Source organism: Macaca nemestrina, chromosome 8 (assembly GCF_043159975.1).
Source record: "Macaca nemestrina isolate mMacNem1 chromosome 8, mMacNem.hap1, whole genome shotgun sequence".
Lineage (NCBI taxonomy): Eukaryota > Metazoa > Chordata > Mammalia > Primates > Cercopithecidae > Macaca > Macaca nemestrina.
Genome location: NC_092132.1, coordinates 84,417,220 through 84,445,107, shown reverse-complemented (window position 1 = coordinate 84,445,107; position 27,888 = coordinate 84,417,220). Strand labels below are relative to the sequence as shown.

At 45.8% G+C, this 27,888-nt stretch overlaps 2 long non-coding RNA genes and 1 pseudogene across 6 annotated transcripts; all 3 read left to right on the top strand.

Annotated features, from left to right (window-relative positions):
• The first annotated feature begins 4,250 nt into the window (after positions 1–4,250).
• Positions 4,251–8,977, top strand: LOC112426730 (uncharacterized). Its single transcript, XR_011606510.1, has 4 exons — positions 4,251–4,450; positions 4,633–4,731; positions 8,247–8,488; positions 8,660–8,977. It is a non-coding gene; the product is annotated as an uncharacterized lncRNA (long non-coding RNA).
• A 570-nt stretch (positions 8,978–9,547) lies between these two features.
• Positions 9,548–10,752, top strand: LOC105482309 (interferon-induced transmembrane protein 3 pseudogene; annotated as a pseudogene).
• Positions 10,753–14,421: 3,669 nt separating this feature from the next.
• On the top strand, positions 14,422–27,264 carry LOC139355836 (uncharacterized). Of its 5 annotated transcripts, none has more exons than XR_011607001.1 (4): positions 20,344–20,775; positions 22,912–23,549; positions 24,243–24,339; positions 24,752–27,264. It is a non-coding gene; the product is annotated as an uncharacterized lncRNA (long non-coding RNA). The 5 variants fall into 5 exon arrangements; XR_011607000.1 differs by having other exon boundaries at positions 20,347–20,775; positions 22,912–22,980; positions 23,371–24,339; XR_011606998.1 differs by having other exon boundaries at positions 20,370–20,775; positions 22,912–24,339; positions 24,752–26,261; positions 26,782–27,264.
• The last annotated feature ends 624 nt before the right edge of the window (positions 27,265–27,888 follow it).

Here is a 27,888-nt window from a genome sequence, read left to right as displayed (position 1 = left end):
AATTTCTGTGATGACAGAAATTTTCTGTGTCTGTGCTCTTCTGTACAGTTGTCACTAGCCACATGTGCCATGGAGCACCTGAAATGCAGCCAGTGTAACGGCAGGACAAGTTTAAATGTAAATAGTCAGTGGCTGCCTATTGGACACAGCTCAAAGGATTAGCTTAACCATATTTTTAAAAATCATGATATAGATCAATATAAGCAAACAGAAATAATTTCAAAGATGAGTATATATGTAATCAACCACCCAAACCCCAAAGATATGTGGAAATAAGAAGTAGCCAAACAGATACTTTTACAATTGTACCCAGAATCATGGAATTTTAGGGCTGGAAAAAACCTTAGAACTCATCTGTTTCAACCCCCCTCATTTACTGCTAAGAAAGTAGGAGACCAGGGGAATATGTGATTTTTCCAGGGTCAAGGGCGAGATAGGGGAAGAAGCAGAACTAGAACTAGGTCTCCCCAGCCCCATTCCAGGGCTGTGCAGGATTGCACACGGCCTCATACACCTAAATTTGCAACCTCATTCCTGTTAAACCTGCATCGGTACCAATGAGTTATAGATGTACCCCATTTCTCATCTCCAAACTCCCACTGTTCAGCCTCATCAAAATATCCCAAATGGGATGTTTCCAGAACAATTCTTTTTTAATGAAAAGCATCAAAGCTGCTGTCTTTTAGCCACATGGTCTGTCTTCTGGCCCCAAGGGAGGAGAGCTGAAATAATAAATCCTCTAGAGGATACAGAATCAAGGACACCAGAGAGCTTTCTCATAAATTGCCTCTCCATTACAATTTGAGTATATTCACAATGGAGAACTCTAAATAAGATGAGGGAGAGGCTAATTCATTTTATAAACATCGCTTTAAATCTCTTCGTGTACCTGAGCCATGAAATTAATTATGACTGTGATGAAACAGAAAAAAAAAAAAAAAGAGTTGTTTGAAACGGTAATGAATATTACCTATTACCAGAGCCTACTTTCTTAACCGGTTTACTTTCTAAAAGATAAGCAGATGATTTCATGGATCTAAATCTCCTTATGCAAAACCCAGATGAGAGCAAACCACCATTAATCGGGTATTCAGCAGAAAACATATTCAGCAGACAATCTATGTAGTATTCTTGTCAAAAGATGTCTCTTGATTCTTCTAAAACAAGAGCAAGTTCCCTATTGGGGCCAACATTGGGAAAATTCATCCTCAAAGAGAAATATGAAATTCTAAAGATGAGTAACCACTTCTCAACAAGTGTGTGTGCGAGGGAGGCTGTTATGAAGATATTCCAGATGTTTTCCTCCTGGTGTGATTTTGGGGTCTTTGAAAAGACTAGTTCCTTACAAACTCACTCCCGGAATGTAAAAACCAAAGCTTCCACCTGCCTATCAAGGGAGGCTGGTCCAAGAAGTCTCACATGTCATTTGACTTCATTTGAATAAGAGCCCACTCTGATGAAGATTAAAATTCACTTATTGACACTGAAGCTTCTTTCTTCCTTTGCTCAAGGTCTTTCCTAAGCAAGACCCAGAAGCCCGTGGTAAAAGACAAATCTAGTATGTGAATTAATTTCTGCTGACTGTAAACACGTACACGATCAAAGTGACATCCTATGCATTCCATACAGCCTTGGCATGCCCAGAGGAGAATGGTGGCTTCTCAATAATCTATACACATGTAAATGATCACAGACACTGCATAAATAATTAAGGACGGTAAAAATACTACAGCAGCGAATATTTACCAAACACTTTCTATGTGCCATTATTTCTTATATTCCTCATGACAATCTCTGAGATATGAAGAATTATTATCACCTTCATTGGCAGGATGAGGAAATTGAAGCAAAGAGAAGTGAAATAACTTGCTTCGAGGCATGCAGCTACCAGGAGACAGAGTCAGGATTTGAATCTACGTTTACCTGACTTAGACCCGAACTCTTAAGAATTATATTAGTCTGCTATATTTTGCAGGGAGGAGGAGTAGAGAGAGACCAGGAGCCAAGAAATAATAGGGTCCCATGCCTTCTGGACTATTATTTCTGGCCTGTCAAGAATGTTCCTTGGGGCCAAGGGTGGTATCTCATTCCTGTAATCTCAGCACTTTGGGAGGCCAAGGAAGGAGAATTGCTTGAGCATAGGATTGCAAGGCCGGCTTGGGCAGCAAGGCAAGACCCTGTTTCTTAAAAAAAAAAAAAAAAAAAAAAAAATCAGCCAGGGCATGGTGGCATATACCTGCAGTCCCGGCTACTTGGGATGCTAAGGCAGGAGGATCCTTGAACCCGTGAGGTTGAGGCTGCAGTGACCTGTGATCATGCCACTGCACTCCAGCCTGGGCAACAGAGCAAGACCCTGTCTCAGAAAAAAAAAAAAAAAAGGGAATATTCTTTGGTTCTACTCATTGCCCCACCCCCTTAATCCTCCCAGGTGCCAGGTGTGGATCCAGTCAATTGGAATATTTGCCTTCAGTGACTTTCACTCTTCATTCCAAGCTCCTTCCTTCCACCTCCAAGCCCTGCCAGTACTCTGTGGTCTCAATTTTTGTAGGTCCTCCTGTGCTCTCTCAAATCATGTCCAATCTTCATCTATTCTGCATTCAGAATGTAATGTGTGTGCTAACTGAATCAAGCTTCTTCCTTTAAGCTAAATCTTTGGTTCTGGGAGGACACAATCAGTACCTTTACCTCGTGTGTCCTGGTGGTAAGAATTTTAGCCACATTGTTTCCCCCAGGCAGAGCTCTCACAAAGATGTTCACTTAATAAGGTCAGAGGTGGTCAGGGAGGAAATGGTACGTGTGTTGGTTTTATCATCAACGATTACAGTTTTTTTGGGAAAGCCAAACCTTTGTGTTGCTACACTCTTACACTTTGAAGAATCCAGTAACTGTTTTAGAATTACCACAAAGTTTACCTTCGAAAAATGCCACTTTCTTGCTTAACATGCTGGGGGAGAGACAATCCAAGTGTGAGGTTCCTTTCCAGATAGATTTTCCTGGCAGTTAATATTTGGGTGCTGCTCAGTGAACTACACCCCATGAAGAAGGCTAAGCTGGGAGTTGGAAGTCTGTCATCTGCGCCATGGGTCTCTGTTCCCGAGGGCCTCCCACGGCGTGAACTGAGTGACCCTAGCATTGAAAGAGGTGGTTTCTCTACAAGCCTCGACATGGAGACCAACAACTCCAGTTGGTGATTTGCTCAAGAAGCAGTGATCTGCCCAGCAGTGAGGAGAATCTGGATATCTTGGACTTTGGAGAATCCCCAGTTTGCAAAGTGGCAGCCTTCTAAGGGTTTTCAAGGGTAATTTTGGAAATTTGTGACTGTTCTCTGAGAGTGTGAGATATGACACTACTGGGTGATAATAAATGTATCACGTTCTCATAAAAATAACCATCACTGGCTAAGCAGCACCTGTGTTCTGAGCGTCTTTCTTTCAGCAGGCATTGTTTTGGAATTATATACATATGCTAGGAACAAAGGCGGCTGATTCCTTCCTTGCTGTATCCAGTTATGTTGTTGTCCTCAGAAGCAAGTGCCAGGCGATATTCATTCCACCGGCATCCCTTGATAGCACCTCTTGTGTCTGAGCCATCTAGAGGTAGTCCCTCTTTGTGACTCAGCCTTTCTCTTTCCATCACTCAGCTCTGCTTTTCTCTGGGTTGACTTTACTTTGGGACCCACTTTCTCCATGTCAGCTCCTGGCAATTTTAGCTTGCCCACTGCAGCAAAGAGAGTGTTGCTTTGCAGAGAGTTACTGTGGGCATTCTGGAAGCCAGTTCCACTGGCTGTTGCTGCCTTGGTTTGGGTCATATGCTAATCCCAGCACCAGGCCAGGCCACGAAGGTGTGTGTGATGCTCTCATTGGCCAGTCCTGGGCCTGGAGCAGGGAGCTGTGCTGGGTTCAATCCACTTCCTGAAAAAACAAAAGGCCTGAGAGCGGGATGGGGTGGGGGACTCAAGAAGTCCCAGGCTGCTGTGGCCGAAGAAATGGCAATGGATGCTCACAGGCAAAAGCAACCTATGTCAGCTTCTCAGATCCTCTCCGTTCCCACTTCTCCTGCCTCCATGTCTGCAGTCACTACCATACAGTCTCTCTCGCCTCCTTTTCTCTACCTCCTCACTGGACTAGCTCTGCCTTTTACTGCCTCCCAATTTTCATGCCTTCAAGCCTCCTGTTTACTTCCTCTTCTGAGCCTCCTCCTATTTCTGCTTACTCTGCTGTTGTTCCTCTTTTACGGCCTCACATTGAGTTCCCTGGAAGTGTATCTAATTGGGTCTGTTAGCATCTAGGACAGAGTGTCCCTATCAATCAGCAGGGTCATGGGAAGCCAGCTCACAGCCACCAACAAGCCTCCAGATTGCTTCCTTCAGGTCCGATGCCTTTGCCTCAGATGATTGAGCAGGATGATGGAGCCACATCTCATGTTATAAATTAAGGCACTCACATAGAAGGTACGACCATTGGTGGCTTTGCTCAGAGTACAACAATCAGAGCTTCATGGCCTAAAGAACACATTTGGTATTTGTCCTAAAGGACCAGCCTTCATTATCTCTGTCTATGCTGTATAAACCTAACATAACACTTGCGGAAAGATCTTTATAGAGTAAATGCAATGTGCTTTTTCATACTCTAGATGATACCACTGGTGGATGCACAGCTGGATGAAAACTCTAGAAACCAACAACCTCAATGACTGAAGGAAGATGAGTTGGATAAGAAAAAATGAAAAAGGGTAAGAAAAGCTAAAAGGTGACCACGAGACGCTTTTAGAAAAACAAAGGTTGGCCAGGCACAGTGGCTCATGCCTGTAATCCTAGCACTTTGGGAGGCAGAGGCAGAGGCAGGCTGATCATCTGAAGTCAGGAGTTTGAGATCAGCCGGGCCAACAAAGTGAAACCCTGTCTCTACTAAAAATACAGAAAAAAAAAGAAGTTAGCCAGGCATGGTGGCGGGTGCCTGTAATCCCTGGTACTCAGGAGGCTGAGGCAGGAGAATCGCTTGAACCTGGGAGGCGGAGGTTGCAGTGAGCCGAGATCAAGCCATTGCACTCCAGCCTGGACAACAAGAGTGAAACTCTGTCCCCCCAAAAAAGAAAAACAAAGATTAAAAAAGATGTTGCTCAGCTCTTCCACACCTACAGGGAGCACACAGCATGGCAGATGGGTTTCAAAGGTAGCAAGAAACAATCTTATTAAACTGCAGGCGGGACTAGTAAGAGAAGCTTCTAAAAGCATAGTCTTACACAGGGCCATGGCGTAGATTCGTGACTACTTCAGTGTAATTGAAATTTAGGAGCTTTGTAATTTGAGTTCTAAAATTTAATAGAAATGGGAAGCCCAACAGTTCTTTAATTTGATTTTAATAAAGGAGTCTTCATTTTATCTACCATGCTGTCTTCCTCCCTCCCAACTGTGATTACTGGTAGTCAGAACTAGCACGAGGCTAGCATAAAATTTAAGGAGACCCTCACTCCAGGCGCCAACACTGCATTTGCAGGAGCTCGAAAGTGAAGGCCTCCTTAAATATTGCACCCAGGGCTCCTGACCCTCTGCAATGGAAGTGTGGTGATTTCATTTTCCTAAAAGAAAAACTTTTTGGTGTTTTAGATGAGGTCACTTTATCCTTCTCTTTCTGACCTGGGTTAATAGACTCAAACTAAAAATGAATTTCATTCATATATGTGTGAGATAGAGGTGAAAATGCAAATTTTTCTAAATGTAAAAATCAAAAACAAAAAGACTTGATTTTATGTTATTTCACTTAACATGAATGATCAAAACACTCCTCCTGGCTGGGTTTGTCTGGGGCTGCCAGGTGCCCCCCTCTGCTCTGTGCATTTCTGCATTGGCAGTGTGTCCCAGAGTCCAAGTGCTTTCTAGACAGCTCATGTTCATCTGTCTTATTAATAATTGGCTGCAACCTTTCCAATTTTCCCCTCTAATAGGCTTGCAAAGTTTTGTTACTTATCACATTATGAGCTCAATTCTTCTAGATTTTTACATTACTCGTCTAACACCTTCAGGGAAATTGAAGGATCACCTGAGTAACTCTATGCTGATGAGGAAGCCTTTGAGGCAAGCACCAGCCTAGACAGGACCAGGATGTTCTCTGGAAACCTGGGTTAATTGTCTCCAGGCTGCTTGGCATAATCACCTCACTCAACTTTCCTTCTAGCAGTGAAAAAAGTCCTGAGAACAGATATCTCCCCAGAAAACAGTGGGAGCGGTCATCGCTCATTCCCTCACTGAGAGGTACCCTATTCACTCATTCATTTATTCCTTCTTCTACTTCCTAAGAGGTCTTACTCCCCACGTTGAGCATACCTTATAATGATAAGCATGGCATTTCCTTTAATTTTCTTGGAACATATTCCAGGCTTCTTGCTCTATTAAAAATATGTATGTCTATTCAGGAAGATTCTTTCTCAAACATTTATTCCTGGAGGAAAAAAATCCTTAGAAACTTCGACTTAGGGGTGTATCTTTTCAAAATTGTATTGAAAAATAACTGTCTTTTGATGAATAGTAATGAATCGTGTTAAAAAAACATCAGATGTTCGAGTTGCAACTCTGGTATGAGCGTTGTAAAGAAATGATCGTTAACAAGGATTCCTCATGGGTTCTTGTGATGTCCTGAGGTTTCATTTCAGTGTGCTTGTTTGCTTGTTTGTTTGAATTAGAGAGAAGCAAGAGAGGTCATCTAGGGGGCCACTTGGCTGGTCAGACTGGTGTCCCAGGGGCACTACCAAAGTGAGTCTCTAGTCTGGTCCTGGCTTCTCAGGGCAAGAAATGATTTGTTAGGCTACCTGGAGGTGTTTGGCTTAGGACTGCCTGTTGCTTAATCAAAATCACAAGAAACTGACATGTGAAACATAAGTCCAGTTCATGCATATTTAGTGCAAAATATACCAGCCAAATGGTCAAGAATATGTGTAACACTGCTGGCTGCTGGTGTCTGTCCATAAGAGCCTCCTGTATCTTTCTCCATTGCAGGGAGGTCCATCTCAGGGCGCATAATAATTTTAGCCATTGGTCAGGCCATCCTCCTCCCCCTCTTCTCCCCAACAGTATTAGGGAGAGAGTGACAATTTCTGGATTAAATTATCTTTCTAAAAGTCTCCATGTTTATCATTCCAATTTGGAAGAGTCTTTCTTGAGATTGGTTCTTTTCATTCACTGTGACCAGCCCAAGGACCCATTTGGTGACATGATATTGCCTTCCTAGAAATGTATGCTCACCACCCACTGGGCCTGGGGTTCTTAAATTTCTCTAAGCCACGCATTCAGTGACTATTACCCAGAGTCTATCATTTCTGCAGAGAGTTGATTGCATCTAGTATACCAAGAGTTTCTGCATGTCAGGGGGCCCTTCCTGAAGGGCCGAATTGGCCCCGCTGGTGCCTCCATGTACAGACAATTTTGACAATGACCACACAAAGCAGAAGAAATGATCGATGTGTCTATGAAACCAAAGCAAACTGAAGGCCTGCTTTGCCTGCCTTTGTTGAACTTCAACCTCGTTTAAGTGTAACAGCAAATAAACGTTGTGTAGAGGTCTCAAGATTCAAAAGCTCCCCTCCCTCAATATACACACTGGTGCTCACGTATATACATTTGAACATATGAAAGAGTAAGCGAACCAGTGAAAACAGAGTTTTGTACTTAAAAACACTAAAAATACGTTTAATCTTTCTTGTCTATATTTTCACAATCAAGTTTGTGTGTTACAAAGTTCTAAAAATCTCAGTTTGGTCTGAATATTTATATTTAAAAACCAAACCTAATCTGATGGAAAAGCAGATGACGTCTCATTTATGCTTTAAGTAACACACCGAAAATGCATATCACGCCAGTGTGTGTGGGTAGGTTTTGCCTGTTCAAACTCTCACAATAGGCGGAGATGATTGATAACAAGACCAACTCGAGGTTGCTTCTCTGAAGCCCCACCCTCTCCCCCAACCCCTGCAAGGACAATTCGGCTTTCTTTCAGTAGCATGAAGATTCAAAGTAAAAAAAAAAAAAAAAAAAATTGCATTGATTGGTTAGTCAGAATGCTTTCCTGGCTGGAAAACCACCACCGGAGGGGCCGGGAAATGACCATTTTCAGCCTTCTGTGGTACATGAAGTATAAACCATACACAGTATCATGTGAAACCAGGGAAACTCATCTATTTCAGGAAAATCCCCTTACCCCTCAAGGTTGTTGGTTTTTGTTCTATGTCAATCAAATTCCTGTATTTTCCTACAGAGCAGCTATGGTTCCCGCTGGAAGGAAACGGAAGACTTCAGTTCCCTGGAGGGAGCTTCTCCCGCAGCATACAGGTTCTTGGTGGAACCCTGTTGCATTTCCTCTGTAGGGCACACAGGTTTATCTAAGCTGTGAAAGCAACACAGAGATAAGACCCATGGTGTTTTCCTTGTTACAAAAAAACTGTCTACTTCCTGTCTGGAGAAACCAGGGACACTTGATTTTGAAGGGACTTCAGCAATGTAAGCATAAAATCAGCCCCTTCTCTTTAATTTAAATTCCACCCTTCCCTTGGGTGAGGGCTGTTTCTAAGTTATTTAAAGATTTAGAAAGTAGCTAGAAGGTCACTGGGTTTGTGGTGGCATTGGCTTTTACTCTTGTGCAATAAAACCACATTCTGCTTGTTCCTTTAGGTGAGGGCAGAAATGACTGGACGGAATGCCCACCTGCCCATACAGTTTGAAGAGAACAGTCCAAGTGCTCAAATACTTCAAAACCTTTTAAGAAATCGGAAATAGTAGGAAACATTGCATCTGAAGTCACAGAATATGCTAATGTTAACCCGTGTGGCTGGAATAAATGTGCAAGCTGATGTGTTAATCTCTGATGTATTTGGAGATATTTCCCTTATGTAAATAATTTAAATTGTCCACAAGGTAACTTCATTTTCTACAGAGTCTAATTTGATTTTAACATTATTTTTCAAGATCATGTGAGTTTATCATTTTGTTTTTGGTTTCATTCAATGGTAGCAATCTGAGATAGTCACATGCCCATCCAGGTCCAGTTGTATAACTTTTAACAAGTTATTTAACCTTCTCCTGTCTCAGTTTCCTCATTTATAAAGTGGGAATAATAATAGTATCTACGACCGGGCACGGTGGCTCACGCCTGTAATCCCAGCACTTTGGGAGGCTGAGGCAGGCAGATCCCTTGAGGTCAGGAGTTCGAGAACAACATGGTAAAATCCTGTCTCCACCAAAAATATAAAAAATTAGCCAGATGTGGTGGCACGTGCCTGTAATCACAGCTACTTGGGATGCTGAGGCAGGAGAATTGCTTGAACTTGGGAGGTGGAGGTTGCGGTGAGCCAAGACCATGCCACTGCACTTCAGCCTCAGTGACAGAGCGAGACTCCATCTCAAAATAATAATAATAATTATAATAGTATCTAACTCTGAGGGTGCTTCTCGATTAATTTAGCAAACATTGTTGCATGGTCCAAAAGTGTTATGCATTAAAGATACATGGAGAGCAATGCCTATCCCTGACTTTCTGGCTCTTAGGGATCAGGGAGAAAAATGGAGATGTAAGGACGCACAATAATAATAATAATAACAACAATGATAAAGATAATTTTACATGGTGTTAAGCTAAGAAGAAAAAGAACAGGTTATGAGGGTGATTTGATTGATTTGAGGGAAGGCCTCCCAGAGGTAGAGGCATTTAAATGGAAGAATTTTTTTAAAAATTAGCCAGGTAAGAGCTAGGTATTGCAGGCAGAGGAAGGGGTGCGTGCAAAGGCCCAGAAGCCCAAGCAGGTGGAGGCATGTGCTGTGGGCTGATAGAGTCCACTGGCAGTAGGCAGGTCCAGGTGGCACTGGCTTGTAGGCCCAGAGAAGCAGTTGGAATTTTCCTGAGTTCAGTGGGAAACCACTGGAAGCCTTTAACACAAGGGCAGGACCTGGCCTCATTCACAATTTTTTTTTTTGTTTTTTTTTTTTGAGACAGAGTCTCACTCTGTACCCTGGCTGGGGTGCAGTGGTGTAATCTTGGCTCACTGCAACCTCCACTTCCTGGGTTCAAGTGATTCTCCTGCCTCAGTCTCCAGAGTAGCTGGGATTACAGGTGCCCACCACTACCGGCTAATTTTTTTTTTTTTTTTCAATAGAGAAGGGGTTTCACCATGTTAGCCAGGATGGTTTCGATCTCCTGACCTCGGCCTCCCAAAGTGCTGGGATTATAGGTGTCAGCCACCTTGCCGGGCCTCATTCACATTTTTAAAAGAGCTCCTGACAGCTGGTCTTTGCTGGACACTGTGAACTACACAGTCCAAACCTTCTTCACTCCTGCAAACGCTGGCCACCCCGCAACTGTGAGATGCTCAAGGAGGAGTAAGAGGTAGCTGTGCTGGGGGTGCCCTACAACCCTCCTGCCTCAACATCCACCATGATCCACATCTGCAGCGAGACCTCTGTGCCCGACCCTGTCATCCGGTCCCTGTTTAACACCCTCTTTATGAACTCCTGCTGCCTGGGCTTCATAGCATGCGCCTACTCCATGAAGTCTAGGGATAGGAAGATGGTTGGTGACCTGATCAGGGCCCAGGCCTATGCCTCCACTGCCAAGTGCCTGAACATCTGGGCCCTGGTTCTGGACATCCTCATGATCATTCTGTTTATCATCATCCCAGTGTTGATCTTCCAAGTCTATCGATAGAACAGGAAGCAGCATCCAGGCCAGGAGCTCTGACCATGACATGTCTCCCACGCACTCCACCTTCCATTCCTTGCCCTGTATCAGCCCTTTATCCTCACACACGTTTCTACAACGGCATTCAATAAAGTTCACGTGTTCCTGGAAAAAAAAAAAGAGCTTCCTAGCTAGAGGGTGGAGAGGGGACTAGGGAAGGAGTAGAAGCCAGGGCTTCCATTGTAAGGATTAAATGAGATAATGAATGTATAGCATTTGGTGTCATAACTGACCCATCATCATTTCCCAGTTCATGTTAGTCATTTCTATTAATAGTTATGATCTGTATTATTAATAATAGTACTTCCTAGGTATCATAATCTGACGGTATAAACTCAATGTGTACACCAGAAATTAAATGTCCCCTCTGATTTCATTCACTACAATGTCAGAAAAAAAGTTGTTAGAAAAAATTCCCAGTCTGTGACCTGGGGGTTAGGGAACCCCGGGTTTGGAGAAGACTCAAGCCTACTGTGTCTGAGTCAGGAGATGGCAAATGAGTTTACTGGCCTAGATGAAACTCAAGTTAATTTTTATTCCCAAGTTCTTCACCTTATTATGGCCCACATAGTTAGCTGCACGTGCTAAGTGCAAACTTTTTGCCGAGCCAGTTTGTGAAACACTTTTCACTAATTAGTATACCAATCTATAAAAGAAGGCACTTCTTAAAAATACTTTGTTTTCCAGAAATCACAATACAGTACAGTACTCACTTTTGTGCGATTTACTTCTGACCCAACCAAGGATACATGCAGAGATAATGTGTGTTTGGAGAGCTGGCATTCATGCAAATTTCAGGTTTTGAGAAAGGGATTTACTGGCTATCCAAAACCAAAGGCATGTGCTTCTCAACCTCTAGGCAGTAGGGCAGGATGGTATTCCTGTCTGACCAGTGGGAAATCGGAGGCACAGTAGGCCTGAGTCTTCTCTAGACCAAGGGTTCCCAACCCCTGGGCCATGGACCAGGATTGGCATTTGTAGCCGCTCCCCATTGCTCCCATTACCACCTGAGCCCCACCTCCTGTCAGATCAGTGTTGGCACTAGATTCTCATAGAAGTGCAAACCCTGTTGTGAGCTGTGCATGTGAAGTATCTGGGTTGCATGCTCCTTATGAAAATCTAATGCCTGAAAATCTGTCACTGTCTCCCATCACCCCCAGATGGGACCATTTAGTCGCAGGAAAACAAACTTAGGGCTCTTGCTGAGTCTACATTATGGTGAGTTGTATAATTATTTCCTTATATATTACAGTGTAATAATAATAGGTATAAAATGCACAATAAATGTAATGCACTTGAATCATCCCAAAACCATCCCCCAGCATCTGTGGAAAATTTGTTTTTCACGAAATGGTCCCTGGTGCTGAAAAGGTTGGGGATCACTGCTCTAGACCAAGAAAAAACACCGAGTAAATGTGGGAGCAAAATGCTGAAGAACTTTGCTGACTCTTCTCAAAGCCTCATTTTTCCCATCTATCGAATGGCTGTAATAATCATGCCCTCCTTTTAAGGTTACTGTGAGGATTGAGGGAAATAATTAATAAATGTGTTTCCATTCAGTCTGACACAAAAAGAGCTGGACAGTTGTTAATTGTTGAAGCTATCATTGTTACTCAAAGACCAAAGTACCTGCTCTACTCCATTTGACCCACTTCATTCTAGATTTAAAAAGGATGGTTCTGATAGTCTGAGTAGAACTGCTTTGGAGACCAGAAAATGTTAGTGTGATGACCTTCAGCATCCTATCTATGACCCAATTTGATCCTTGAGCCAGGATGAAACCTGGAGAAGAGCTCTTGGGCCACTGGCTCCAGCTGTGGGGTCTTCCGAACGTTCCCTTTAGCGTGGCAGACTCACAGCTCTGCGAGAGGTGCCTTTCCCAAAGCTGCTTGAAATTACGCTTGTAACCTGGGAGTTTGATAAGCCAAGGGGTCTGGGGTTTCAATTCCCTCCGTCCTCTGCTTTTCTAACTCGCAGTAATTATCTTTGTAATGCTCTAATGCTGAATAATGATGCTGCTAATGCAGGCTGCACTTCGCGCACAGGTGCCAGCTGTTACCTCGCCGGGCAGCTGACCGCGCGGTGCACACTTAGGCACATTCACTGAGCCCAGCCCCAGCCCACACCAACTAAACAAAGAAAGCCCCAGCCTTCCTACCGATCCACCCCGCCCCTCTCCCTCGGCCTTAAGGAGGCTCTTCTCCCTCCCTTCCCGGCCCACGCTCTCCTCCTCCACCCCTCCCTCACTTCTTCCCCTAACAGCCCTCCCTCCCTTCGGTGGTTTCTTCCTGCAACAGAAATCCAGGAAACCGCCCCCCACATTTCCTTTACCCACGATTTTCTCCAGAGTCTGACTCACACACAATTCAGCTTGATTTGGAGTTCCCTTTTCTCTGCCCCATGAGAAACCCCAGCTCTCCCATTCATTTCTGGGAGTACAGGCTTGCCAGATAAGGTTGCTTATTTTTGAGTCTGATAATTGACCTTTCATCATGGGGGTGGGGGGGAGGCATATTGAAGACAAATTACCAAAGAACAAATGTGAGGCTGTTGGCTTTACGCACACACACACACACACACACACGACCCTTTACATATTTGTCCATAGAGCAGCCTTCAGCAGACAACATCTGCAGGATGAGCCGTTTTTCCGTAACTTTAATCTCGTAATTCATTGTTTCTCTGGTGCTGGTTACAGTAGCTAAGAGGGTGGAACGGCAGGCCAATTTGTCACACAAACAAATTTAAATGTGGACCGAGGGGTTTGCCCACCTTATGATGAGTGGTTGACTTGTGGCCAAAAACACAAAACAAAAACAAAAGCAAGAGGTGGGGTTGATGAGGTCTGGGGAGCAAGAGTTGCAGTTTCGAAACAGAGTGGAGGCTCCTTTAATCTTGACAGCCAGAATGCTACAGGGGTCACAGCACATCTGCTCCGCAGGAAAGACAAAGGGCAAGGTGGGGCCACGGTAGCCTGCGCGGGGCTCTTGGCGGGCCGGGGGGGGGGGCGTGCTCCGAGCTGGGCGCGAGTGGAGGGGCCCGCGGCTTTGTGCGCCCCCGCCAGTGCCCGCCTGCAGCCCCGCCGCAGCGTTTAACCTTGACTTCTCCCTCCTCGCTTCTGGCACGGGAGGAAAGTCGGTCCAGATGGGCGTCCTGAGTGTGACGACGTCCCCTCCCGCCCCCGCGCTCTCGCGCAGATGTCGCACGCTGCCCGGGGTCCCGCCACACCGCCCACCAAGGCCGGGGGACCTGCGCGCCGGGGGGTGGCGGGCACGTCCCGCACCCTCTCCACCCGCCCAACCCCGGCGCCTTTCGCATTCCCTTCTTCGGCCTTGGCGCCTCGGACCGGAGCGCCCAGGCCAGCTCAGGGTGTTCCCGCGGGGGTCTTCGGGAACAATGGTGAGCCTGTGCTCTGCTGGCTGGGGGGGTCGTCCCCGCAGCTGGCGCGTCCCTACCGGCTGAGCGCCCAGAGCCCCCCGCCGCCCTAAGTTGGGCCACCGCTGCGGCCGGGCCGGGCGGGGACATTTGAGGCCCGAGAGACCCGCGCTCATGGACAAGTGTCGCCCGCGCCGGGCAGTGCCGTGGAGTCAGACCACGCAGTGACAGGCCGGAGGCGGCTCGAGGGATCCATAATTTATGATGTGTTCTTACCAATCCGGTTTGGGATTTCACAAGCGTTGTCAGTTTCCTTCCCATTTGTTGCTTCCGTCTGTCCTTTTGGAGAAAACTCTTTCCCTCCCCAGGACAGAAGCAGTTGCCCTACTGAATTAATGTGATAAGGAGAAAAAAAATGGGATTGAAGATTAAGGGAATGGGTGAACACAGGTAAGGGGGTGGGGCTGAAAGAGAGGTTGCTTAGTCCTTTGTGTACCTTCCACCAATTTTACCCAGACCATGAAGGAAAAAGTAAGGCCATTTTCAGAGAGATGGGGTGGAGGGTTCATGCTGAGAGGCAGTGGGAGCAGATCTTCCTTACCACTACCACCAATCATCCTCCTCAATTACAAATAAGCCCCTTGGCCCTAAGATTTTTCTTCTTTCTTTTTCTTTTCTTTCTTTCTTTCTTCTTCTTCTTCTTTTTTTTTTTTTTTTTTTTTTTTTTTTTTTTTTTTTTTTTGGAGACATAGGCTCTCTCTATCACCTAGGCTGGAGTGCAATGGCGCAATCTCGGCTCACTGCAACCTCCACCTCCCAGGTTCAAGCGATTCTCCTGCCTCAGCCTCCTGAGTAGCTGGGATTACAGGCGCCCACCACTGGCACCCGGTTAATTTTTGTATTTTTAGTAGAGACGGGGTTTCGCCATATTGGCCTGGCTGGTTTCAAACTCCAGACCTCAGGTGATCCACCCGCCTCGGCCTCCCAAAGTGCTGGGATTACAGGCGTGAGCCCCTGCGCCTGGCCAAGATTATTCTTGAAGCGCTACAGGACGCCCCAAAATGAACTTGGGTCTCCAGAGGGTAAGGGGTTGATTGTTCTTGCATTTCCCAATCTGGGCTGATCCCTGGGAGGGACCTGCATTGAGGCACTGCAGCCTTAGTGCTCCTAACTTAGGATACATTTGGGGACCCTTGGGCAAAAGGATACTCCCGTGTTGAAAATTCCTAAAGTTGCTTTAGTGATTGGGGAAAACTTTAGGGATTTTATCAACTTTTAGTGCAATGAATAAATGTTAGGCACAACAAAGAGCCCTAAACTAGCTGGGGGAAGTTTTTCTCAGGCCACCTTTCCAGTTTTGTTTTGCTTTTTTCTTGAAAAGAAATGTATTCTAGACCCCTTCTTTTTCTCCTTTGGACTTAGTGTTGCTAAATGGAACTCAGGCCAGAGAGCAACTGTTGCAAATGCCTGCTGCGGTTGTCTCTGCAACACAGGCCTGTAAAGACTTGAGTAAGAAGAGGTTTGAAGTGAGTAGCTCCCTCCCAGATGCTGCCAGTGCAGAGGCAAGGGGAGGGTGGTTTCAGCCAGGGGCTGCTCCCATTGCTCCCGTGGGTGAGGAGGGGACAGGCATGGGAAGAGCCGCAAACTCCAGAGCCAGCAGCCCCTGCAGATGGCTGGGTCATTTTGTGGTTTACAAATGACCACGTCAGGTTGAAGCCACAGTCGCTGTGGTTACAGGCACCCGTGATTAGTCACACAGTTAGTGACCCAGTTATGGCACACCCTCTTGTAAAAAGGACATTATTCAACATCTTGCTAGCTTGATTTCAGAAATGGTCCCTGGATATAAGGAAAATAAATCTAGGGTGTGTATTTAGGACTGCCAGGAGTTTGGTTTGCTGAAAAGGAGCACAGGTGGGGTGTGACTTTTGTGGCAAGTAGAATTCCACTGAACTTGAACTAGAGATTGCCTTCCAAGTTCAGGTATGACCCTTTCACAGGGGAGTCTCAAAGGGGTCTGGGAGAGAAAGACAAGGGCCTCCTGAGCTTCGACTTGGCTCATGTGTTTGTGGCCATCTGTGAAATGAAAGCGGGGAGTGAGGAAGGCAGGAAGGGGAAGAAGAACCCTGAATATGGAGGCTTGTGTGGGTTTTTACTTTTTAAAAATAGCATTTCTTTTACCACAATGCTGCAGGAACTTGTAAACATGAATCCCCAGCAATAGTAAACAAATTAGTCTAAGTTCTTTTATGTGAAAAGTAAGTAGAGCAAGTGTCTCTTGGTCTCTGTCTCTCAATCTCTTTCACTCTCTCATTTTTTTTTCCACAAAGAGAAAATGCAAAACAAAAATATCCCCTCCTCTTAAAAGCTTCTTTGCTGGTGAGTGTTTGTCCAGGAACAAATAGTCTTTTATTCGAATGGTGTCCAAAAGTTCATAAGCAAAAAAAGTGCCCAACGTCTGGTTACCCACAATACAGTCTCTGGCTACATAGTGGAGCTTTTCTGTCCTGAATTTGTGATCTGCTATCAGAGTCCTTTAATTTCTCTGAACAGAAGGCTCTTTGGAAGAAGAAAGGATGGGGGTGGGGAGCAACACTGGAATCGGTCTTTTTTTTTTTTTTTTTTTTTTTCTTTTTTGCTGTTTTCTTCCAGTCAGCAAGTAGTGCTTAGATTCTTCTGATCTTTCCCAGCATCTTCCTGAGGTGTGGGCCACGGAAGGGTTAAGGAGGCTTCGGGCAGGTTTCCCTGCAGGGGTGGGGCAGCTGGGCAGGCACCACCCACCCCTGAGGCCCTTTATCTCCTTTGGAGATTTTCCTTTTACAGCGTGTTTAATGCAATCTTCAGTGATGACCGTCTTTTTAAAGCCATAGGTTTCCTTTAACTGTCAGGAGTCTACAGATATTCTCGACATTCCAAATGTAGGATCTGGCGAGATGAAAGAGGCAACCGATTAGGGAGAAGATTGGCTATTGTTTTGAGAGATGGGCAAAAATAATGACTTGAAACTAAATTTTAATTGCTGATAAAGAATCATTTTAAACATTTGGCTGCTTTTTGTGGGTTGAAGCTTCCATTTCAGTGAATTCAATTTGATACACTTCTACAGAGCAGCCTTGATAAAAGCCAGGTCCTCTCCTATGTGCCCCAGATGCAGGTGAGAATAGGGTACCCCAAGGCCATACTCTCATGGAACTTTTATGGGGTGGCAGTGGGGACTAGGAAGTAATTTTAAAAATAACTTTTGGATAGGGATAAGTGCCACGAAGATAATAAAAGAGAATAGAGAGGTTTCTCAGAGGAGTTGATATTTGAGCCAACCATGGTGCCCCTTGGTAGAAATGGTCCAGGCAGAGATCCACATAAAGGCCTGAGGCTGAGATGAGCCGCATGGAGGCCCCTGTCACTGGGATGGGGAGAACTAGAATGGAGAAGGGGTTCGGAGTCCCTTCACCCAGCGACTCCTCTGTGCTTACCAGAGTTGGTGATTTGCACAACCCCAGGGGTGCTGACATTACTGTGGGCTGCCCATAACCAGCATCTGCGTGACTCAGGTCCAGTTGCAAAGCCAGCAACTCAGCTGAAAGTTCAGACCCCATCCCTTTTATATGTAAATCTCCTTTGCCTTGACTTTAAAGCCAGCCATATTTATTGAAACCAGCAGAAGCAGCAGACAAATAAATGGTGTCTGATGTGTGGGAGGGAGGTGCAAAGGAGTGTGTCTTGGGAGCTGGCAGACTGGTGGGAGGGGCTGGGGTTACAAAGATTTGAGGTGAGAGATCCGTGATCCATCCAATGGAGGACCAGTAGTTCTCTCAGGTAAGTTTTGTGCCAACTGGAACAGTCCCCTCTGACGTGGGCATGGCTTCCTTTCTCCTCTTCCTTTGATGCTCCTTGTGCCTGTATGTCCCAGAGGCCTGAAATTCAGTCCTCAAATCTCCTCCACATGTCTTCGTGGAGGCCTGCGGCTCTTCACTCACACTCCCTGGCCTGGGTAGTGAGTCCACAGATTTTATTCTTCTCCCCCCAAAAGGACCAAGTCAACTTGGGGTTCCTGGGAAAAGAGGTTCTCTCTCCTCCCTTCATGCTTCTCTCTCTTTTTTTCCTTTCTTTTTTTTTTTAGACAGAGTCTCACTCTGTCACCCAGGCTGGAGTTGCAGTGGCGCCAGCTCAGCTCAGTGCAACCTCCGCCTCCCAGGTTCAAGTGATTCTCCTACCTCAGCCTTCCAAGTAGCTAGGATTACAGACGCATGCCACCATGCCCTGCTAATTTTTTTGTATTTTTGGTAGAGAGGGGTTTCACCATATTGGCCAGGCTGGTCTGGAACTCCTGACTTCAAATGATCTGCCTGCCTCGGCCTCCCAAAGTACTGGGATTACAGGCGTGAGCCACCGTGCCGGGTCCCTGCTTCTCTTTTTCCTAAACTTAGGTTCTTGATGGAAAAGGGTTTTCCAGTCCTTGGGAAGAAATATGAGGGAGAGGAAGAAATAAAGGAAGAGTAAATGAGGCAGCAGGAAGAAGAGGAACTAGGGGCTGAGGTGGGGGTGGGAGGACTCTTCCGCCTTCATCCCCAGGTCTCCATGTTGGGGGAAGAATTGTTGTCAGGTGTAAGTAAATTCACGCGTTAAGATTGACTGTTTCTGGCCTCTTTTAAAACGGAGTGCTGTGGACACCCCAGCTGTTTGCCTCAGGCAGGCCCCCTAGTAGGGTCTCTAAATGGGTGGGTCTGTCTACCTCCTGTTCCTCTCAGGGCCTCTGTCTCCTGCCAGGGCTGCAGGGAGCTTTACACACGGGCCCCTGGGAAGTTGATTGGAAGCTAGCTGTTCATCTCTGCACTGCGGGCTCTCAATGGCCCCTTGGCCTGTTGAAAAACACCCAGAATGGCAACCCTGGGGCTGTTTACAGTCAGGAAGCAGAGAAGTCTCTGGAGAAGCCACCGTAGCTCACTCTTTTGGGCAGGAGGCAGCTGCTGGGCAGAGGCAGGGACATGGGTCTAGAGGCCTTGGGCCTCCTTTTCTCCTGGCCTCTAACTGTCGCCCCCTCCTGGCCCCACTCATCAGAAGAGAAGTTAGGCTTCCTATCTTTTTCAACTTCAATTCTCTTCTACAGTAGAGATTTCCACTTTGTTTCATCAAGCTATCTAGAGTCACAGAAAACTGATATTCCCCTTCCCCGATCCCGCCATTCCATCTTTCCCTTGATCTCCCAAGTTCCAGCTCTGAGTTCCAAGACAATGGGTCTGAATCTTAGCTCTGCTGCTTTCTGGCCATCTGACCTCTGTAAGCTGTAGGCTTTCTTGGAGCCTCAGGTAACTCATTTGTAGAGTGAGAATAATAGTGGCACCCATCTCATAGACTTGCTGTGAAAATTAAACAAGGTCATTGATGAAGAGTTCCTCAAAACATGCCTTGCTCATGCAAAGGGCTCAAATACATGCTGGCCATTACAACAATCAGCACTGAATCTTGCAAGCTAGCTTCTCCTTAATCTCTCTCCTCTCTTGGCCTTCATAACTTCATAGTATGCTCTGGGGATGGACTCTAGTCTCTGCTTTCTCACTCATTCCTTGAAGTCCTCCTTCCATCTTCATCTCTGCTCTGCTTGACTTAACTGGAAAGTTCCTGTTGGCCCTATATTTGGCTCACACTGTAGAAGCTCCTTCATTCATTCCTCCACCATCACCTCCAGACAAGTTACCTCCAAATTGTCATCTCTGGCCCTTGCTTCTCTGCAGCTGGAGTCCTGCCACTCTAAGTGTCACTTGGACTTCTTGTGCCATCACAAACCCAATCTGACTCTCACAAAACCAAATTATCATCTTCCTGCTAAACCAGAAACCCTCTCTCAACTTCCAAATGTCTTGGAGTCATACTGGTTCCATCTTCTCCTGAATACTTTTCTTCTCTACCACTGTCCTCATCTATTGAGAATCTGGTCCAAAGCCTCTTTGTTCTTACTGTGTCCTTCTTACAGCTATTTCTTTTCCAAGACCATCATACACACCTAGATCCTGAGCACCTCATGGCTGTGATGCTCTAGTTGCTATATAACCAGGCCCCCAGGTTCCACTTTCTCTTCTCTGATCACCGGATGGGCTCAGCATTGGAGATATAACAGAGCAATGCCCTGCCTGCAGGGAGTTTACAGTCAAACCAGGGAGACAATACAATCAAGTAATTACAATGAAGATTGGCAAGTACTCTGGGTGGTCAGGCACAGAAAGTCACAGGGCCACATACTAGGGATACTTAACCTGAAGTTCAGAAGATCAGGTAAGACTATGTGGAGGGCATGAAATCTAAGCTGAGGCACAAGAGAAGAGTAAGAGCCACTAAGTAGGGGAGGAGTTCCACATTGAGAGGCACAGGGTACACAAAAGTCCTTCAGGCAGAGAAGCGTGACAAGTTTGAGGAACTGAAAGCAGTTCAGCCTGGGCAGAGTGTGGGCAGGATGCTGAGACACAGGACTGAAGAGGTTACAATGAACAGGGCCCTGGAGACCATGCACATGAGTTTTGATTTTACCCTAAAAGGAAAGCCATGGGAGGGTTTTAAATGCTGCTGCGCACACAAGCACATGTGTGTGTGTGTGTGTGTGTACACTGACCAGACTTGAGTATTGGCTGTTGGAGAGCAGCAAGACCACGGCAGGGAAACCAGCAAGGAGGTTGCTGCCTGCAACATGGTAGGTGGTGGAGCCTGCATTGGGGTGGGGCAGAGAAGCAGAAGGATGGGGTCAGTATTTGAGTGAATTTGAGATAGGTTGGATATAGGAAGCTAATAAGGAAGGGTTGAGGAGAACTCACAGGTCAGAAACCTGGGAGGATATTAGTGGCATTCATTGAGTTTGGAAACACTGGGAGCATGTGGAGGGAAATGGATAGGTTCACTTAGTGAATACTGAGTCTGAGGTTCCTGAGAGATATGCACATGGATATGTGTTTGGGAGCACTGATCATCATTGGCAAAGCCAGGCAGAGACTTGTGACTTGAGATTCTGACGAAGTGTGTGTTTCTTGCTTCTGTAGTTTGAGATCTTTCTTCCTTCCTTCCTTCCTTCCTTCCTTCCTTCCTTCCTTCCTTCCTTCCTTCCTTCCTTCCTTCCTTCCTTCCTTCCTTCCTTCCTCTTTCTTTCTTTCTTTCTTTCTTTCTTTCTTTCTTTCTTTCTTTCTTTCTTTCTTTCTTTCTTTCTTTCTTTCTTTCTTTCTCTCTCTCTCTCTTTCTTCTTTCTTTCTTTCTTTCTTTCTTTCTTTCTTTCTTTCTTTCTTTCTTTCTTTCTTTCTTTCTTTCTTTCTTTCTTTCTTTCCTTCTTTCGACAAGTTCTCACTCTGTCATTCAAGCTGGAGTGCACTGGTACAATCATAGGTCACTGCAGCCTTGACTTCCCAGGCTCAAGCTATCCTCCCACCGCAAGCCTCCCAAGTAGCTGGAACTACAGATGTACACCACCATGCCTGGCTAATCTTTTAAAACGTAGAGACAGGGGTCCCACTATGTTACCCTGGCTGGTCTCTAACTCCTGGGCTCAAGCCAGCCTCCCACCTTGGCCTCCCCAAGTGCTGGGATTACAGGCATGAGCCACTGCACCTGGCTTGTAGTTTGAGATATTTTTATTGTAAGAGAAGAAATTCACTCAAGCTAGTTCAAACAAAATGTGGTATTGTTCAAATACCTCCATGGGAAACATTGCTCACAGGGAAGCTGTGAAAATGGGAAAAGCTCTTCTGAACTACACAGGAGGACCATGTGGCCTCTTGTTCCTCCGTTTCTGCTTCTCTCCCTGCTTTGTAGGCACGTCTTCTCTGCTTATCCATGAGGCCTCCATCCTCTGTTATCTTTGCTCTCTACAGAGCCAATCCTTTCTACTCCCCCAACTGGCCTAAGATCTGAATTGAAAAGCTTACTCTAGACTTTACCAAAATTTATACGTCTCCTTAGGTAAATTATTGAGAAGAGAGGATCTGATTGGTCACTGAGAAGTTAATGGTTCAGCAGCTTTGGGTCAGGTGACCATTCTGGTCCAATCCGTGACAGCAGTGTGTATGTGTAAGGCAGGGCGGTGGATTCTGTGTAAGGGGTGTGGTCAGACCAGTTCTATAGAGCGATTTTTGGTAAGACAGGATGTTACACTTATTTATTTGTCTAACCTATTAAATGTTTCTGTTGCTACGTCTTTCACATAGCAGGAGGAAAGCATAAAACACTGAGTGTGAGTGGCCCCTTTACCAGTGAGATCTTGAGCAACTTACATGCACGCTCAGAGCTTCAATTCCCTGCTCTGTAAAATCAGTGTCTCCTTTACCAGCAGAGGGAATTAAATAAGATAACGCTGTGACATGCCCGACAGATGGTAGGAAGCACTCATGACTGCTCCTTTCCTCTTGTTACTTCTTCTTATGCTTGTTCAAGTCACTGCTTTTTCAGAAAACAGAAATTGTACTTGTCAAGTCACTTTTTTAGAGTGATTCCTATGCATAAGCATTAACCAATATTTATGGAATGATCATATATTTTATTCCATTGGCAAGTAATTGTAACCACTCAACAACATCTTGGAAAATTAAGATGAGAAAAAATCATTTACTCATAATCTTGCCATCTAAATAAAAACATAAACAATTTGATATCTTTTCAGCTTTTCTTCTAGGCATTTTAAAAAATTTTTACTAATATAATCATAATTCATACATAATAAAATGTGTTTTAAGATGTTTAAACCTAAATTATTTGCAGAATGAAAAACATAATTTGAAAGCATTTGATTTTCATTAATTTAGAATATCAATTGTCAACTTATTTTAATTTCCTCTGTTTCACCCAGAACATCTCAGGATGGGGCAATATTTGGTGAGACCATATTAGATTCTACCAAATTACAAATATGTTCCAGGTAAGAACTATGTCCATTTAACTGCACTTTGAGATGTTAGATTTAATGCAAGGCTAATGAGGCCAAGCCATAGGTTTCATTTTCACAGGAGCCAATTAGCCTTACTACTATATCCACAGATTTTACCCCAATCCTGGTTTCCCACCTTGAAAACAAGTGCCAGGGGTCATAAGGAAGACTGAAAGAGAACATAGGGAGTTCAATGAGAATCCATTGCCATCACTAGACAGTAACTCAACAGCTTCATCTTTGAACCATTAGGTGAACTTCTATTAGGTGAAGTTCCATTAGGTGAACCATTAGGTGACGTTCTAGATGCAGCTAGAATACAACTAGTCCAGCTGTTTTCAAGTATGTTATATGTAAAAATCTCTCTATTCATTGAAACAGGTTAAGCAGCTCTAAACAGTGATGAACACTAGAGAGTTCCTTAAGCAGCGAAGTCTTTCCTTAAATAAATACCACTCAACTGGTTGGAGTTAGTAATTCTGAGAGAAGTAAAGTATAGCTGCTGATTGTTCTATGACATGAATAAGCCTTGGAGAAGATCTGGAAAGCACTTGTGAGAGGTTGGAGAAATTTGGAAATACACTGACTGTCTTAGACTGGTCATCCTGCTATAACCAAATCCCATAGACTGAGGGGCTTATCAACAACATACGTTTATTGCTCACAGTTCTGGAGACTAGGAACTCCAAGATCAAGGTGCAGGCAGCTTCAATGTCTGGTGAGGCCCTGGTTCCTGGTTCATAGATGGTGTCTTCTAGCTGCATCATCACATGGAAGGGGCGAGGAGTCTCTTTCAGGCCTCTTTTATAAGGGTCCTAATCTCATGACCTAATTATCTATCGAAGGTCCCACCTCCTACTACAATGGCTTTGGGATATAAGATTTCCACAGAATCTGGGGAGGACACAAGCATTCCGACCATAGTACCCATTATCGCATTTACCTGGGGACATCTTAGAGCAGACAAAAATTTTAAAAATTCTGTGAGAGAAAAATGCATCATGCTCTTGGGGAAATTTTTGCAATGATACCAAATATTTGTCACTGAGCATCTGCACTGATAGCATTTACTTTCTGTGTGCTCTTCTGCTTGCTTTTAAGGATGGCCTTATCACTCACTCACCACTCCCTACAACTCCATGGAGAAGATATAAGCTGTCAAAAATATATTTGTGAGTCTGATGAGCTCTTTTGCCAGGTGACAGGGGTTTCTGCCGTATTAATATTCTTCTTCTTCACCTTTTGTGTTTCAGTGCTGGGCCTGGAGAAGGCAGGGGCCTTGGCTCTTCCACGGTGGCTGTTCATCAGCACTCACACATCCACTACACTGGTGTAGTCACACACTGGAAGGTAAATGTGTACCATGGAAGATATCAGGCTGTTTTTGTAGCATCTGGATTGCCACTGCCCCCTCCCCTCCACTACCCCAAGTCCTCTTTTCTCCTCTTTGGAGAAGACACAGTTCAGGCTAAGAGCTCATGTTTGAGGCCTTGCTGAGTTGCTGTTTGATATTGTTCTTGCTTCTTACCACATTGGTGGCATTGAATGTCCTTATTGATTTTTGTCTGATTGGTCCAACCCGGAACAGGATCAGCTTCATAAATGGGACATCTTGTGGGCTGAAATATGAGATTTGTTTTAACAAACTACTCCTAACCATCATCTCTTTAAGGGAAGCAAGGAAAGGCAATTTCTGAATTTCTTCTTGGCTTTTTCTCTGGTTATCCCTCTCACTCCTCCTACTTTTCCTTTTCTCTTTCAGGCTGCTTTCTCCTGCTACTTACAAAACAAACTAACAAATAAACAACAACAACAAAAACAAAACAGAATAAAAAAACTCAAAACTAAACCAAAAACAACAAATGCCAAACAATACTCAAAGAACTACCAAATTATTCCCTGGGCCCCTGAATCAGATGGAGCTGAATCATTTTGGCTGCTAACTGAGTGAAGGGTGTTGGAAAAAGTGCCATTGTGTAAGTTAAGGAAAGGGTCAGAGAACTGAAAAGACTGCAGCTGTATGAAAGGGCTTCTGTGCTGGGATTCTCCTTTTAAGCTATCCAAAGGCACAAATCAAGAACCGCAACCTTGGATATATGACAAATGAACACAATTCCGGTTTTTGGTTTTATTTTAAAATGAAATTCCACTGTTTCCCAAGAATTTGCACTTGAAGCTTTACATATTTTTCATGTCAGCTTCCTTCCTTGCCACCTTTGTTTTCCAACCTGCCTCCCCTTAACAGCTGGACACATCACCGTTCCATTTTTCTATTGGTTGTGACTGAAGTAGCTTGAGGTCAATTATTTCCCCAGCAATTGACAAAGAATCTTGATGAAGAGGAAAGTGACATTGTCCCTTGAACAACACTGCTCCCTCCTCCCCCTGCCCTCCCGGCTGAGAGGAGAGAGCAGGGCGGACTTTCCTTTTGCAAGGAGCCCAGCGGGGCGGTGGCGGTGGGGTCTGTGGAAGTGCGTGGGTAACATATGGTAAGTGGAGAAAATATTTATATTCATGGTGAAAGAGCAGGAGAAGATCCAAAGAAGGTCATTCCACAGAGATTTCAAGCAAGAGACACTGACTTGATATTGTGTCTTTGACCTGGATACAACAGAGAATTTAAAGAAAGAGTTTTCTTTTGTTGCTTTCCTGCCACCGTTACTCTCAACAATCCGAATTATTGGCAATTTAAAAAAGAAAAGATTCCTCCCACTAAACTTGATACAAGTATCACAATGGCCCTTGCCCGGCCCGGGCCAGGCTGCCACGCCTTCTCCCCTCCTCCTGCGCCTGGCCCCCAAATCCAGAATACGGAGCCGCAGTCTCTGAGCCTGTGTCTTGGGCCTGTGGGCGGTGTTTGTTGTTGTGACTGGGCGGCTAGGTGAGACAGAGCGCACGGGCAGAGTGGGCATTTGGGACGACTGGTTCTTGGGGGAGGATATAAATAATGAATTGGTGTTAGATTACTTTCTGATGAGACACATGAAACCTCCAGTGCTTTCAGCAGGCATTTTGCATCACAGCTTCCTAAGAAACGTAAAAGGCCCTCTTTCGGTCCCCCAGTGGCAAACTTCGTAGCTGTCGCTCAGTACCACAATCAAATGCGTGCGGGGCTGCGGGACAGAGGCGTCCTCGCCTACCCTCGGACCGACCCACAAGCGGTGGGACCGACAGACACGTGCGCGTCTGGTGGCCCGGACCAGCAGCTGCTTGCGTCCCCTCTCCCGCGCACGGTGGCAGCCCCGCACCAAGACCCGCTGAGGAAACGAAGGGTAGGGTCTTTTCCCATCTTGCCGTCGAAAGTTTACCCCCTTTCCCGGGTGTGCGGGAAGAGACGGCGCGAGGGTAGGAAGGTGTGAAACTGGGGTTCTGCCAGAGACCCACCGCGGCTCTATATTCACTCTCGTTTGAAAACTGCCAGCGTTCCACGCCCTCTGGATTCCAGTTCCCGAGGGGGAGGTAGTGAGATGGGATACAGGTGCGTCTGGTTCCTCCCTTGGGAGGGGTTCTCCCACTTTGGAACCCCTCGCGGAGCAGCCCATAACCGAGCGGCCTGCTGCACAGAGGCCACGCTTAATGGATTCTTGCAGATAAAAGGGCCTGGCTACCTTTCTTTCCTATAATGGCCCCTGAGGCTAACGTCTTAAAGAGGAAACAAAGGGATTGTTTTACAGCACACAAGGGGGGTGGGGGGAGGAACAGGGAGAGGAGGAGGAGGAAGGGGCACTGGATACGCGGAGGGAGGGGGGTGGCCCCCCGCTTCTTAACCCTTCACCTCCTGCGACCGCCCAGGTCTCCCGAGCTCCGCACCCTCATCCAGGACCCGAAACAGCGGGGAGGAGGCGACAGTGCCTGGAGGGCCCCGCCCTGTGACTCGACCTCCAACTCTCCTCGCCTCCTTCCTCGTCTTTTTAAAGAACTTCTGAAAGGGAGAACGGAAAAGATCAAGGGACCCATATCTCGAGCTGCATTTCGAAAGTCAGTCCTAGAGGGGTCGTCTCTCGCGAGGCCCGGGTGCCCACACAGGATCGACGAGTGGCAGTGCCACCTGGGCCCGGACTCTGGGACTGCGGGAGGCGGGCGCGCCTGGGGCCAGGACCCCGGCGTGCGCTGAGGGCACCCGGTGAAGGCCGGGGAAAGTGGGGCAGCTCCGAAATGCGGCCTGCACGTCGCCCTGGGAGTCGTTCCCGGGCCCCTTTGCAGACACAGCCTTCAGGTGTGAGTTGTGTGTGCGCCGGCCGGGGGCGTCTCTTACAGGAAGTTTGTATTTGCAAACTGGGCTGGTGTCGGGGGCGGGGTGGGGGGTGGGCGGCGGGAGAAAGACGCAGTGGTTTCTGCTTTCTGGCTTTTCTGTTCTGGCTCCAGGAAAAGATCAAAACAATAGTTAAATAGCAATTGAAGACAAGTGATGTAAGAAATAAACAACTTGACAACAAAAATGCCCATAGGGATGGTTTTTTAAACCCTTTATTATGGAAATCAGAGCAGAGGCACAAAAGGAGAGAGAAAGGTATTGTGCAGTGAGTCTAAAATTTGAGCAAGCATCCGGACCGCTGAGCGAAATCCTCTGGAGGGCTTGTTAAAACACAGATTGCTGGGCCCTAGCCCTAGAGGTTTTTGTTGTGTATTTTTAAGTAGATCTGGGGTCAGCTCCCTCCTGAGAATTTGCAACTTGTTAGAGCCCCCAGGTGGTGCTGCTTCTGGTTTGGAAAGGGCACTTTGCCATCCACTGGTCCAATAAATCTCCTTATACCCTCTCCCACCTTCGATATGTACAACACCTCCCCACTCTGTTCCTTCTATCCCCCCCGCCCCCACACAGTTTGTTTGGTTTGCTGGAGAATTATAAAGCAATTCCCAGCCATCCTATCATTTCACCTGTATAAGATGATTTTTGGT